General features: G+C 47.9%; 1 pseudogene; it reads left to right on the top strand.

The window, feature by feature from the left end:
* Positions 1 to 15,364, top strand: part of LOC120023267 — a 104,951-nt pseudogene that overhangs the window by 78,838 nt on the left and 10,749 nt on the right.

Below are 15,364 nucleotides of genomic sequence, written 5' to 3'. Positions count from 1 at the left end.
TTCGTTTTTGTTGTTTCTTGTTTTGTTGGCGACATTTATAAAAAAGAAAAATGTACGCTCACCACACTGCACCTTGGTCCGGTCATTTCCACCACGACGGCGATCGTGACAGAACTAACCACCACAAACGGACCAAGCGGCGTGGCCGGGAGGAGCAGACAGCGTGGACATGGGAAGACATTCTGGAAGGAAAGGGATCCTGGACGTGGGAAGGGATACTGGCTGGAAAGGATCGCCTGCCGTGGGAGCAGGTGGAAGCAGCGAGGAGGGCGGAAGCAGCTAGTCAAGGGGACCAGCGTTACATAGTGTCAAGGCTGGCAAGGTAGACCGGGAAGCCACTCCCAAAAAATTTGGGCGGGGGGCACACGGGGAGGTTGGCGGAGCTAACTCCCTGTGCTCACGGCAAGGAGCGTGGTACTGGTCAGGCACCGTGTTATGCGGTAAAGCGCACAGTGTCTCCAGTGCGCGTGCACAGCCCGGTGCGCTACATTCCAGCTCCCCGCATTGGACGGGCTAGAGTGGGCATCCAGCCAGGACGGATAGTGCCGGCTCAGCGCGCCTGGCCTCCAGTGCGTCTCTTCGGCCCAGGATATCCTGCGCCGGCTCAGCGCACTGTGTCTCCGGTGCGTCTGCACAGCCCAGTGCGTCCTGTGCCAGCGCCCCGCATTTGCCGGGCGAAAGTAACCATCCAGCCAGGACGAGTTGTGCCAGCTCTACGCTTGAGACCTCCAGTGCGCCTCCACGGCCCAGTGTATTCGGTGCCTGCTCCACGCACCAGGCTTCCAGTGCATCTCCCCAGTCCGGTGAGACCTGTTCCGGTTCCACGTACCAGGCCTCCAGTATGTCTCCCCAGCCTGGTAAAGCCCTGTGGCAGCTCCACGCACCAGGCTCCCCATACATCTCCTCAGTCCGGTGAGACCGGTTCCGGCTCCACATTCGAAGCCTCCAGTGATGATCCATGGCACGAAGCCTCCAGTGATGATCCATGGCACGAAGCCTCCAGTGATGATCCATGGCACAAAGCCTCCAGTGATGATCCATCACAAAGCCTCCAGTGATGATCCATCACGAAGCCTTCAGTGATGATCCATGGCCCGGAGCCTGCAGTGAGGATCCATGGCACGAAGCTTCCAGCATTGATCCCCAGTCCGGAGCCTCCAGCGGCGGTCCCCAGTCCGTAGCCTCCAGCGACAGTCCTCAGTCCGGGGCCTGCAACGAGGGTCCCCAGTCCGGGGCCTGCAACGAGGGTCCCCAGTCCGGGGCCTGCAGCGAGGGTCCCCAGTCCGGGGCCTGCAGCGAGGGTCCCCAGTCCGGGGCCTGCAGCGAGGGTCCCCAGTCCGGGGCCTGCAGAGAGGGTCCCCAGTCCGGGGTTGGCGACGAGGGTCCCCGCACCAGAGGCGCCACCAAAGTGGGGGGAGCCAGAGGTGGAGCGCGGTCTGCGTCCCGCACCGGAGCAGCCACCGAGGTAGATGCCCACCCGGACCCTCCCCTATAGTGTCAGGTTTGCGGCGGGAGGGTATTGTCACGTCCTGAACGTAGATATCTTTTTATTCTCTATGTTTGGTTGGTCAGGGTGTGACGCGGGTGGGAAACTCTACGTTCTGTGTTTCTATGTTTTGGCCGGGTATGGTTCTCAATCAGGGACAGCTGTCTATCGTTGTCTCTGATTGGGAATCATACTTAGGCAGCCTTTTTTCCTTTTGTATTTTGTGGGTAGTTGTCTTTGTTATTGGCCTGTATAGCCCTAGTAAGCTTCACGTTCGTTTTTGTTGTTTCTTGTTTTGTTGGCGACATTTATAATAAAGAAAAACGCTGCACCTTGGTCCGGTCATTTCCACAACGAAGGCGATCGTGACAGTCTATACGTTCATTTTCAAGTTTAATGTAATTCAATTGGCCTGTGTGTATTTTCCTTACTCATCATGTATCTTATTTATCCAACACAACTACGCACAGCATACAGAGCGTATTTTAAGTGGGATTTCTCCTGCAGCTCCTCAGTTGGTTTCTGCTGGAGTAAAATGTGCTTTTATAAGCCCATTCATTGTGAAACAATTCTAAAGGCAATGGCATGTCCAAAAAAGTTTTGGTGCACGATTTGAAAAGAGTTACTATATTTATTTCTCAACTGGTAATTTAAGGCGCGCCTCCCTTCACCATTCAGATGCAGGCAACAGGCTATCAGCGCGTCACCCACCACTTTACAATGTGGGCTGAAGGCACTATGCATTTTGAAAACATACTTAATTGTTCGACACCTGAGTGTTGTATTTCATATTGTGATGTATATTTTACCTTGCTTTAAAGTAGTCTATAGGCAAAATCCCACCATGGAAACGTGGAGGCAATTATTTTATAAAGACTTCAAAGGCGGCCTGTGAGTTTCAAGTTTGGAGAAGCTTACAATTTATCCTACCATTCTGCGAGCCAGTTATGATTTTCATATGATCATTTTCATGGAACAGTTTCATTTCAATATTAACTTTTTAATTTCTCAATCATTGTCACCTGGTTAATCATAAAAATGTGAATTAAGATGATAAAAATCTCAAATTTAAAGGTCAACTAATGTGAGATCACCAACCTCTGTCATATGGACACATTGATGCACCGTGATCCATTGGCGGCTAAAGAAATTAGTGCATGGAACTCATAGCCTATAGACCAATGCAGCAGTAGGCCTATTACTTCCGTTGCTTTTTCACAACGAGGTTAAGTTATCGAGGGGGAGAGTTGTAAAGATTTTTCAAATAGCTTACTGTGAGAAATATTATCATTCGCAATGGATGTAAAAAAACAAAAACAGTGTTTCAACAGTAGGCCAGGTAATTCTGTGCATGCTCAGGCGTGCGCGCTGTCGTGGCAGCATCAGATTTAGCTAAGTAACATAGATAAGATGTTATTTTCATCATATGCTTGTGAGATACTTGTCATTAGAATGGGGCCCTCTGGCCTATAGGATTGACAGTGCATTTTCCCTTCTGAGCTAGGGATTAGTAACTTGGGGCCAGAGAGGGGAGAGGTCAGGCTTGTCTTCATAAGTCAATGTATCTGTTAAACCATGTGGTGCTAGGTAGAATATCAGAAGGGGAGGAGGACAGAATGGAACGTTGTTTTCTTATGGGAACGTTGTTTTCTTATGAGAACGTGTCTGTAACTATTCCTAAACCATGTGACGGGATGGCGTTATTAATGGGGAACCAGTTAGTTATCTCATACAATGTCTGTACGCCAGTCACTCCCTACTTTTCTCATAGGGGGAAGGAGTTTGGCAGTGTTTGGAACCATTGTTCCAAACACTCCCCTCTGAGGTTGCCCTTATCTTGATCTAGTATATGACCTAAGAGGCTCTCTGTCTTTTCTGAGCTTATCCAGGAGGGGGTGTATTTGAGATGGGAGTATCTCAAATGACAATTGATATATGCCATTGGATGAGGTAATGGTTGGTAGACAGTGAAGTACCAAGAATGAGATTGAAACCTTGTCTTGGGAGATCAAACTGAACGATGATTTATAGCTGATGCTGTCTAGCGATAGGATACTCCTCTTTCGGGTAAAGGATTCTTTGTAAGTTGAGAGGGGTGTATCTTGGCTATAAATTAAACTAAGAATTTTTTGTAAGCACTCTCAGAGAATTCATTTATAGACACTGAATTGATCTGAGAGTCAAAAAAGGGCTTATATATATTAAAGATGTACTGTATAATATAACTCTGACTTGTGTGTGGTTGGCTCTCTCTTTATTGAGTAATACAGGAAATTACCACGACAGCGCTCACCCAACATTATCAGGACAGAGAAACCAGACACACTTATTGCTCACATGGAGCATTCCAAACAAAATATAAAAAAATGGACAAATCTTGTAAATTATGGTTATGAAATTAACCAAAACTTGTTTCTCACAAGTGTAGCAGTTTGTCAACTCTGTAAACAACGTTTCCACTCCGAGAATGGTAAACGACTGTAATTAATACATGCATTAAGTTCAATTCATGTAACCAAATGACCGGTATTAACAGTACATTTACTACTGGTGACATACTTTTATATATAGTGTATGTGGACACCCCTTGAACTTAGTGGATTTGGCTATTTCAGCCGCACCCATTGGTGACAGGTGTATAAAATTGAGCACACAGCCATGCAATCTCCATAGACAAACAGTGGCAGTAGAATGGCCTTACTGAAGATCTCAGTGAGTTTCATTGTGGCACCGTAATCGGATGCCACCTTTCCAACAAGTCAGTTCATCAAATGTTTGCCCTGCTAGAGCTACCCCGGTCAACTGTAAGTGCAGTTATTGTGAAGTGGAAACGTCTAGGAGCAACAACGGCTCAGCCGGGAAGCGGTAGGCCACACAAGCTCACAGAACAGGACCGCCAAGTGCTAAAGCACACAGCGCGTAAAAATTGTCTGTCCTCGGTTGCAACAGTCACTAACGAGTTCCAAACTGCCTCTGGATGCAACATCAGCATAAGAACTGTTCGGCAGGAGCTTCATGAAATGGGTTTCCATGGCCGAGCAGCCGCACACAAGCCTTGCGCAATGCCAAGCGTCGGCTGGAGTGGTGTAAAGCTCTCCGCCATTGGACTCTGGGGCAGTGGAAACACATTCTCTGGAGTTATGAATCACGCTTCACCATCTGGCAGTCCGAAGGACGAATCTGGGTTTGGCGGATGCCTGGAGTACACTACCTGCCCCAATTCATAGTGCAAACTGTAAAATTTTGTGGAGGAGGAATAATGGTCTGGGGCTGTTTTTCATGGTTCGGGCTAGGCCCCTTAGTTCCAGTGAAGGGAAATCTTAACGCTACAGTATACACTGTAAGTGAGAGCATGGAACCCTTAATTCTAGATGATTCTGTGCTTCCAACTTTGTGGCAACAGTTTGGGGAAGCCCTTTCCTGTTTCAGAATGGCAATGCCCCCGTGCACAAAGCGAGGTCCATACAGAAATGGTTTGTCGAGATCGGTGTGGAAGAACATGACTGGCCTGCACAGAGCCCTGACCTCAACTCCATTGAATACCTTTAGGATGAATTGGAACACCAACTGTGTGCCAGGCCTAATCGTCCAACATCAGTGCCCGATCTCACTAACGCAGCAATGTTCCATGTTCCAACATCTAGTGGAAAGCCTTCCCAGAGGAATGGAGGCTGTTAAAGCAGCAAAGGGGGGAACAACTCCATATTAATGCCCATGATTTTGGAATGAGATGTTCAACAAGCAGGTGTCTACATACTTTTGGCCATATAGTGTATGTAATGGGGAGTTGATTAAAAAAAAATACAAAAAAGGGAAATAATTCACACAATGAAACAATGAATGTGCTAAGATTGGTGGGAGACAGCTGAGCAATTCTGGAGAGACTCATCTATATCTTCGCCACACACCCTTCCCTTTCTTGTCTCAATATTTAGAATTATAGTCCTACTCAAGACATCTTCACACATATTTTAGATGCTCTCACTGACAGCCGCAACTCAATAATGGATTATGCACCCAATGCATATGGGTCCTGTAAATTTCTCAAACGGCTGGTAAATTAAAATCTTCCAGGTCACATTGTCCGGTATCACATTTTCCTAACGAAAACCCTGGCGCGGGCACACACAGATGTCTCCTCTGGTGGGTGGATGTGTGTGTCCATTGGTGCTTATGTGTGTCTTACAGCGTGTCTGTGTGTCTCTGGGTTACAACTAGGCGCCCAGAGTGTTTCCTGGTCAGATCACATGGTCAGGAAAATCTGTCGGTAGTCATATTAACAGGGTTCATTGGAGCCAGGTAAGGGGAAGTCAGTGGGAACAGAAACAGACGTGGTGCAGTGTTTTGATGGGGTTCCATGGCAGGTTGTCTAGCAAAGGTCCAGGCTGTGTGAGTTATTCCACCCCACCCTGCTCTGTTATTCCACCCTGTTATTCCACCCCACCCTGCTCTGTTATTCCACCCTGTTATTCCACCCCACCCTGCTCTGTTATTCCACCCTGTTATTCCACCGTGCCCAGCCTTAATTGAAACTGGATGAATAATGCATACTGTTGGAAATGTGTAATTTCATTTTGGCGACATTTGGAGGGCAGATCATTCTCCGTTGTGGAAGCACTGCCTCCAGGGTGCGTTTCAGTGTGTGTATGCGTGCGTATCTCAGTCTCCATGTGTGTGTGTGCGTCTCCGTGTGCTTGTGGTATATTATAGCCTTTCAGCCCTGGTTAAAAGTCACTGAAACCGATAACAATTTAGTAATAGTGAGACGGGTAAGTGTTTTATCAAATCTATCCAAGCCCCTTTAATAGTGGTCTTAATCTGAAAACAGTCCCCTTTAATAGTGGTCTTAATCTGAAAACAGTCCTCTTTAATAGTGGTCTTAATCTGAAAACAGTCCTCTTTAATAGTGGTCTTAATCTGAAAACAGTCCTCTTTAATAGTGGTCTTAATCTGAAAACAGTCCTCTTTAATAGTGGTCTTAATCTGAAAACAGTCCCCTTTAATAGTGGTCTTAATCTGAAAACAGTCCTCTTTAATAGTGGTCTTAATCTGAAAACAGTCCTCTTTAATAGTGGTCTTAATCTGGAAACAGTCCTCTTTAATAGTGGTCTTAATCTGAAAACAGTCCTCTTTAATAGTGGTCTTAATCTGAAAACAGCGGATTAACTGAAACGCTTCTGGTCGCTAATTAGAACATAGATGGTGAGAATCAGAGGATCGGTGATAGTAAGGCCACTGCAGCTTGAGGCTGCAAATGTATACAAAAAAAGACATATAACTGCCTTTTGATTTTTTTATAGAGATGTCTACGTATTAATGAGTGTGGGGGAGGGATCAAACACTTGGATGGAGAAAGAGATGAAGGCAGAAAGAGATGGAGGAAAAGAGGGTGAGCGAGAGAGAAAGGGAGCGAGAGACGGAGAGAGGGGGGTGGCGAGAGAAAGGGAGCGAGAGACGGAGAGAGGGGGATGGAGAGAGAAAGGGAGCGAGAGACGGAGAGAGGGGGATGGAGAGAGAAAGGGAGTGAGAGACGGAGGGAGGGGGATGGAGAGAGAAAGGGAGCGAGAGACGGAGAGAGGGGGATGGAGAGAGAAAGGGAGCGAGAGACGGAGAGAGGGGGATGGAGAGAGAAAGGGAGCGAGAGACAGAGAGAGGGGGATGGAGAGAGAAAGGGAGCGAAAGATGGATAGAGGGGGATGGAGAGAGAAAGGGAGCGAGAGACGGAGAGAGGGGGATGAAGAGAGAAAGGGAGTGAGAGATGGAGAGAGAGGCTGGCCAGCTGCTGTTGAACAGCTGTGACCTGTCTGTATTTGGGAGGAGAAAGAGAAGCGTGATGTTCTACTTTTGTCATGATCCTCCAAACCCCCTTTGTTCACTGCACTGCAGACAGAATCGAGGCACTGAGAGCCCAGCTGACTGCACATTGTGTGTGTGTGTGTGTGTGTGTGTGTATGCATTGGCGTGCACATGTGTGTGCGTGCCTGTCTGTGTGTATTTGTGTGTCGTATGTAAGATGGTGTCTATCTTTTTTTATCATGCGTGCAACTTTACGTGCATTTCTTTGTGTATCTGTAAGTGAACATCTGTGTGCATGAGACCTGCCACCCGATCCTGTGTTTTAGTTTAGTGAGAGGGAAAGTAACGCATATCCCAGTCCCAGTGTGGTTCAGCAGCAGGCCAATGAGCTTGAGCCTCACACCCCGTCATGCCGCCTACCAGCCCGGCGGGACATAAACCCCAGCCAGCCTAACCTCACCCCCATCAGACCCCTCTCTGCGTGGCAGACCAACCAGCACAGGGGCACGGGCACAGATTTCATATATTAAAACAAACACACACAGACTGGTTTACAGTGCCCTCTGGGTACTAAAAGAGCTTGGAATTAGTGTGGAAATGTGTATTACAAACATGAAGACTTTTGTAATCATCTCGCTTATAGTCAAACCAGTAGGGGAAAACATTCTAATACACTGGGAAATTTGTTTTTGTATCTGTTTTAGTAATAGTATTTTGTTTGATTTCCCCTGTGTGCAAAACTTTTTGTTGTCTAACCTGCCCTCTCTTTCTTTCACCCCCCTCTCCTCAACACCCCCCCCCCCCCACCTCCCTCTCTCTCAACCCTTCCTCCCTCTCTCTGTCGAACTTGGGTGAGGCAGAGTACTGTGTGGATCTGTTCATGTACATGCGTCTGCTGGGTTACCCTGCCGACAGGATCAGCATCCTCACCACCTACAATAGACAGAAACACCTCATCAGAGATGTCATCAACCAGCGCTGTGCTGGGAACCCCTTCGTTGGACAGCCCAACAAGGTAAGGACATACATCACTATATAAACCGCACACACACGCAGAAACCCTGCCCTTTGCTATCCTAAAAAGATAGACACATACCTCATCAATCTACACATAATCCTCCATAATGAGAAAGCGAAAACAGATTTTTTTCAAAATTTTAGCAAATGTTAAATAAATAAAAAATCTGAAATGCCTTATTTACATAAGTATTCAGACCCTTTGCTATGAGACTCGAAATTGGGCTCAAGTGCATCCTGTTTCCATTGATCATCCTTGAGATGTTTTCTAACTTGATTGGACATGACCTGTGTATAGGTTGACAGTGCATGGTTGTCACGCCCTGGCCTTAGTATTCTTTGTTTTCTTAATTATTTTAGTTAGGTCAGGGTGTGACATGGGGAATGTATGTGTTTTTTGTAGTGTCTAGGGTGGTTGTAAGGTTTAGGGGGTTTATTAGAGTAGTTGGGTTTATGTTTAGTATAGAAGTCTAGCTGTGTCTATGGTTGAGTGTAGGTATCTAGGAAAGTCTATGGTTGCCTGAATTGGGTCTCAATTAGAGACAGCTGGTTATTGTTGTCTCTGATTGGGAGCCATATTTAAGGCAACCATAGGCTTTAGCTGTTTGTGGGGAATTGTCTATGTCAGTGTGTAGTGGTCAGTGTCAGCACCATTTTGTTATTATAGCTTCACGGTCGTCAGTTTGTTATTTTGTTTGTTTAGTTGTATAGTGTTCGTTTCGTGTTTTTTTCCCTCTTCTGAATAAAAGAAGATGTACTTTCCACACGCTGCGCCTTGGTCCAATCTCTCACCCAAAGACGATCGTGACAGAATTACCCACCAATGCGGGATCAAGCAGCGTGAAAAGCGGCAACAGGAGCAGCGCAAGGAGGAATGGAAATGGGAGCGTAATATGGACTACACTACGTGGGAGGAGATCGACAGGTGGGCGATCGACCCAGGGCGAGTGCCGGAGCCAGCCTGGGATTCTCTGGCACAGTGTGAGGAGGGATACCGGCGAATGGAGGCAGCACGACGACGCGGTAGGAAGCCTGTGAGTCAGCCCAAAAAATTTCTTGGGGGGGGGCTTAGAGGTAGTGGGCCGAGGGCAGGTAGGAGACCTGCGCCCACTTCACAGGCTAACCGTGGAGAGCGGGAGTACGGGCGAACACCGTGTTACGCAGTAGAGCGCACGGTGTCTCCTGTACGTGTTCATAGCCCGGTGCGGGTTATTCCACCTCCCCGCACTGGTAGGGCTAGATTGGGCATTGAGCCAGGTGCCATGATGCCGGCTCAACGCGTCTGGTCTCCAGTGCGTCTCCTCGGGCCGGCATACATGGCACCAGCCTTACGCATGGTGTCCCCGGTTCGCCTACATAGCCCGGTGCGGGTTATTCCACCTCCCCGCACTGGTCGGGCGACGGGGAGCATTCAACCAGGTAAGGTTGGGCAGGCTCGGTGTTCAAGGGAACCAGTACGCCTGCACGGTCCGGTATTTCCGGCACCACCTCCCCGCCCCAGTCCAGTTCCACCAGTGCCTACACCACGTAACAGGCTTCCAGTGTGTCTCCAGAGCCCTGTTCCTCCTCCACGCACTCGTCCTATGGTGCGTGTCTCCAGCTCGGTACCACCAATTCCAGCACCACGCACTAAGCCTCCTGTGCATCTCCAGAGTCCTGTGCATCCCGTTACTGCTCCCCGCACTAGCCTGAGATGCGTGTCCCCAGCCCGGTACCACCAGTTCCGGCACCACGCACTAGGCCTAATGTGCGTCCCCAGGGTCCAGTATGCCCTGTTCCTTCTCCCCGCACTAGCCTGAAGGTGCGTGTCCTTAGCCCGGTGCCTCCAGTTCCGGCACCACGCACCAGGCCTACAGTGCGCCTCATCCGGCCAGAGCCATCCGTCTGCCCAGTGCCATCTGAGCCATCCGTCTCCCCAGCGCCATCTGAGCCATCCGTCTCCCCAGCGCCATCTGAGCCATCCGTCTCCCCAGCGCCGTCTGAGCCATCCGTCTGCCCCGAGCCATTAGAGCCGCCCGTCTGTCCCGAGCCGTCAGAGCCGTTAGTCAGTCAGGAGCCGCTAGAGCCATTCGTCAGTCAGGATCTGCCAGAGCCGCCAACCAGACAGGATCTGCCAGAGCCGCCAACCAGACAGGATCTGCCAGAGCCGCCAACCAGACAGGATCTGCCAGAGCCGCCAACCAGACAGGATCTGCCAGAGCCGCCAACCAGACAGGATCTGCCAGAGCCGTTAGCCAGCCATGAGCAGCCAGATCCGTCAGCCAGCCATGAGCAGCCAGATCCGTCAGCCAGCCATGAGCAGCCAGATCCGTCAGCCAGCCATGAGCAGCCAGATCCGTCAGCCAGCCATGAGCAGCCAGATCCGTCAGCCAGCCATGAGCAGCCAGATCCGTCAGCCAGCCATGAGCAGCCAGATCCGTCAGCCAGCCATGAGCCGTACAGCCAGGATCCGCCAGAGCCGTCCAGCCAGGATCCGCCAGAGCCGTCATCCAGCCAGGATCCGTCCCTCAGTCCGGAGCTGCCCCTTATCCTGGTGCTGTCCCTTATCCTGGTGCTGCCCCTTATCCTGGTGCTGCCCCTTATCCTGGTGCTGCCCCTTATCCTGGTGCTGCCCCTTAGTCCGGTGCTGCCCCTTAGTCCGGTGCTGCCCCTTAGTCCGGTGCTGCCCCTTAGTCCGGTGCTGCCCCTTAGTCCGGTGCTGCCCCTTAGTCCGGTGCTGCCCCTTAATCCAGTGGGGTTAAGTTGGCGGGTGGTCATTTGGAGGAGGCTACGGAGGCGGGTAGTGACTGTGGTGGGGTGGGGACCACGACCAGTGCCGGAGCCGCCGCCGTGGACGGACGCCCACCCAGACCCTACCCTAGACTATGTGCTGGTGCGCCCGGAGTTCGCACCTTAAGGGGGGGGTTATGTCACGCCCTGGCCTTAGTATTCTTTGTTTTCTTAATTATTTTAGTTAGGTCAGGGTGTGACATGGGGAATGTATGTGTTTTTTGTAGTGTCTAGGGTGGTTGTAAGGTTTAGGGGGTTTATTAGAGTAGTTGGGTTTATGTTTAGTATAGAAGTCTAGCTGTGTCTATGGTTGAGTGTAGGTATCTAGGAAAGTCTATGGTTGCCTGAATTGGGTCTCAATTAGAGACAGCTGGTTATTGTTGTCTCTGATTGGGAGCCATATTTAAGGCAACCATAGGCTTTAGCTGTTTGTGGGGAATTGTCTATGTCAGTGTGTAGTGGTCAGTGTCAGCACCATTTTGTTATTATAGCTTCACGGTCGTCAGTTTGTTATTTTGTTTGTTTAGTTGTATAGTGTTCGTTTCGTGTTTTTTTCCCTCTTCTGAATAAAAGAAGATGTACTTTCCACACGCTGCGCCTTGGTCCAATCTCTCACCCAAAGACGATCGTGACAATGGTATACACTACCATAAAGGCCTGATTGGTGGAGTGCTGCAGAGATGTTTCTTTCTGGAAGGTTCTCCCATCTCCACAAAAGAACTCTGGGAGCTCTGTCAGAGTGACCACCAGGTTCTTGGTCACCTCCCTGACCAAGGCCCTTCTACCCCGATTGCTCAGTTTGGCTGGACGGCCAGCTATAGGAAGAGTCTTGGTGGTTCCAAACTTCTTCCTTTTAAGATTGATGGAGACCACTGTGTTCTTGGGGACCTGCAATGCTTTAGACATTTTTTGGTACCCTTCCCCAGATATATATATATATATACAGTGGGGAGAACAAGTATTTGATACACTGCCGATTTTGCAGGTTTTCCTACTTACAAAGCATGTAGAGGTCTGTCATTTTTATTATAGGTACACTTCAACTGTGAGAGACAGTCTAAAACAGTCTAAAACAAAAATCCAGAAAATCACATTGTATGATTTTTAAGTAATTAATTTGCATTTTATTGCATGACATAAGTATTTGATCACCTACCAACCAGTAAGAATTCCCGGCTCTCACAGACCTGTTAGTTTTTCTTTAAGAAGCCCTCCTGTTCTCCACTCATTACCTGTATTAACTGCACCTGTTTGAACTCGTTACCTGTATAAAAGACACCTGTCCACACACTCAATCAAACAGACTCCAACCTCTCCACAATGGCCAAGACCAGAGAGCTGTGTAAGGACATCAGGGATAAAATTGTAGACCTGCACAAAGCTGGGATGGGCTACAGGACAATAGGCAAGCAGCTTGGTGAGAAGGCAATAACTGTTGGCGCAATTATTAGAAAATGGAAGAAGTTCAAGATGACGGTCAATCACCCTCGGTCTGGGGCTCCATGCAAGATCTCACCTCGTGGGGCATCAATGATCATGAGGAAGGTGAGGGATCAGCCCAGAACTACACGGCAGGACCTGGTCAATGACCTGAAGAGAGCTGGGACCACAGTCTCAAAGAAAACCATTAGTAACACACTACGCCGTCATGGATTAAGATCCTGCAGCGCACGCAAGGTCCCCCTGCTCAAGCCAGCGCATGTCCAGGCCCGTCTGAAGTTTGCCAATGACCATCTGGATGATCCAGAGGAGGAATGGGAGAAGGTCATGTGGTCTGATGAGACAAAAATAGAGCTTTTTGGTCTAAACTCCACTCACCGTGTTTGGAGGAAGAAGAGGGATGAGTACAGCCCCAAGAACACCATCCCAACCGTGAAGCATGGAGGTGGAAACATCATTCTTTGGGGATGCTTTTCTGCAAAGGGGACAAGACGACTGCACCGTATTGAGGGGAGGATGGATGGGGCCATGTATCGCGAGATCTTGGCCAACAACCTCCTTCCCTCAGTAAGAGCATTGAAGATGGGTCGTGGCTGGGTCTTCCAGCATGACAACGACCCGAAACACACAGCCAGGGCAACTAAGGAGTGGCTCCGTAAGAAGCATCTCAAGGTCCTGGAGTGGCCTAGCCAGTCTCCAGACCTGAACCCAATAGAACATCTTTGGAGGGAGCTGAAAGTCCGTATTGCCCAGCGACAGCCCCGAAAACTGAAGGATCTGGAAAAGGTCTGTATGGAGGAGTGGGCCAAAATCCCTGCTGCAGTGTGTGCAAACCTGGTCAAGAACTACAGGAAACATATGATCTCTGTAATTGCAAACAAAGGTTTCTGTACCAAATATTAAGTTCTGCTTTTCTGATGTATCAAATACTTATGTCATGCAATAAAATGCTAATTAATTACTTAAAAATCATACAATGTGATTTTCTGGATTTTTAGATTCCGTCTCTCACAGTTGAAGTGTACCTATGATAAAAAGTACAGACCTCTACATGCTTTGTAAGTAGGAAAACCTGCAAAATTGTCAAGTGTATCAAATACTTGTTCTCCCCACTGTATTTGGGGGGGGGGGGGGGTCTGTGCCTCGACACAATCCTGTCTTAGAGCTCTACGGACAATTCCTTCGACCTTGGTTTTTGCTCTGACATGCACTGTCAACTGTGGGACCTTATGTAGACAAGTGTGTGCTTTTCCAAATCATGTCCAATCAAATGAATTTACCACAGGTGGACTCCAATCAAGTTGTAGAAACATCTCAAGGATGATCAATGGACGCAGGATGCACCTGAGCTCAATTTAGAGTCTCATAGCGAAGGGTCTGGATACTTCTGTAAATAAGATATTTCTGTTTTTTATTTGTTAATATATTTGGAAAAATTTCTGAAAACATGTTTTCGCATTGTCATTATCAGGTATTGTGTGTAGATTGAGGATTTTATCAATTTTAGAATAAGGCTGTAACGTAACAAAATGGGGTCTGAATACTTTCCGAATGCACTGTACAAGTACTAAAAAATGCTATTCACAGTTTGCTGCACACACAAAACAAATACTAGACAGCAAGGCTTGATCCAGGAGGGGATTCTCTGCTGTTACCAAGTGAAGCTTGATTTTGGAAGAAGCTAACCACTTAGCTAGATAGCTTAGCTATCCAAATGCACAACTCCAGAGCATTTAGCACATTTAGACAGTTAAATAATAGTTCTAAGCTATCTAGCTCACAAACATTTATCTGTGAATTCCATACTGTAACTAAATCACCTGGCTCGTGCTGCACAACAGTGAGTGACTTACAAGGTTCCGGTCTTGTGTGCTTGTAAACAAACACCATGTGACTGGGGACAACCGGTAAACTTCCTAATGAAAAATTATTTGTCCAGTGAAATGAAGAACGCAGTCCTCTATCTCCTAACATATTTCACAAGTTGATTGCAGGTACTTACTTAAAAAGTAGGCACAAAAATTCAAATGTATTAAAAAACTGAAAATAAATAGTTTTGACGGTATTGAAAAAACATCCCGTGGTTATTTCCAGATACCCTGACATGCGGTATATCGTCCAAGCCTACTTCTCTGCCTCTTCAAAAAGTTTGAAGTTCCACTCGCACCTCCAGATTTTCACAACCTTGATCTCCTGTCGATGTCAGGTGGCTTCTCAGCTCCCAATAACAAAACACCTATTTACTGGTATGTTTACTCTTCAGCTGTACTTGACTTTAACACCCTCCACATGCACTTCACACTCTGTTAGCTTTTATCACCAAGTCCCTCTGCAACCTGTAGTCCTTAACTATCCTGGGTGAGAATCACAGCACGCTCTCGCCCTCTCTCACTCTCTCTTTCTCTTGCTCTCTCGCCCTCTCTCACTCTCTCTTTCTCTTGCTCTCTCGCCCTCTCTCACTCTCTTTCTCTTGCTCTCTCGCCCTCTCTCACTCTCTCTTTCTCTTGCTCTCTCGCCCTCTCTCACTCTCTTTCTCTTGCTCTCTCGCCCTCTCTCACTCTCTCTTTCTCTTGCTCTCTCGCTCTCCTCTCTATCTCAAATTCTAAGGCGCTTTATTGGCGTGGGAAACTTATGTTTACATTCTCAAAGCAAGTGAAAAACAAACAAACGTGAAATATGCAATCCGAAATGTAAAAAATAAGCATAAAAAATATATAGACATCTCAAATGTTATATTATTATCTATTTACACTGGTGTAACGTTGTGCAACTAGGTATTGTGTGAATGGCAAGGGAAGATAAATAAACAGATCTCTGGCTCGCTCTCTCTGGCTCTGTCTCGTTCTCTCTGGCTCT

This window comes from Salvelinus namaycush, chromosome 28, assembly GCF_016432855.1.
Source record: "Salvelinus namaycush isolate Seneca chromosome 28, SaNama_1.0, whole genome shotgun sequence".
In the NCBI taxonomy this organism is placed as follows: Eukaryota; Metazoa; Chordata; class Actinopteri; order Salmoniformes; family Salmonidae; genus Salvelinus; species Salvelinus namaycush.
This window is presented reverse-complemented; position numbering and strand designations above follow the sequence as displayed.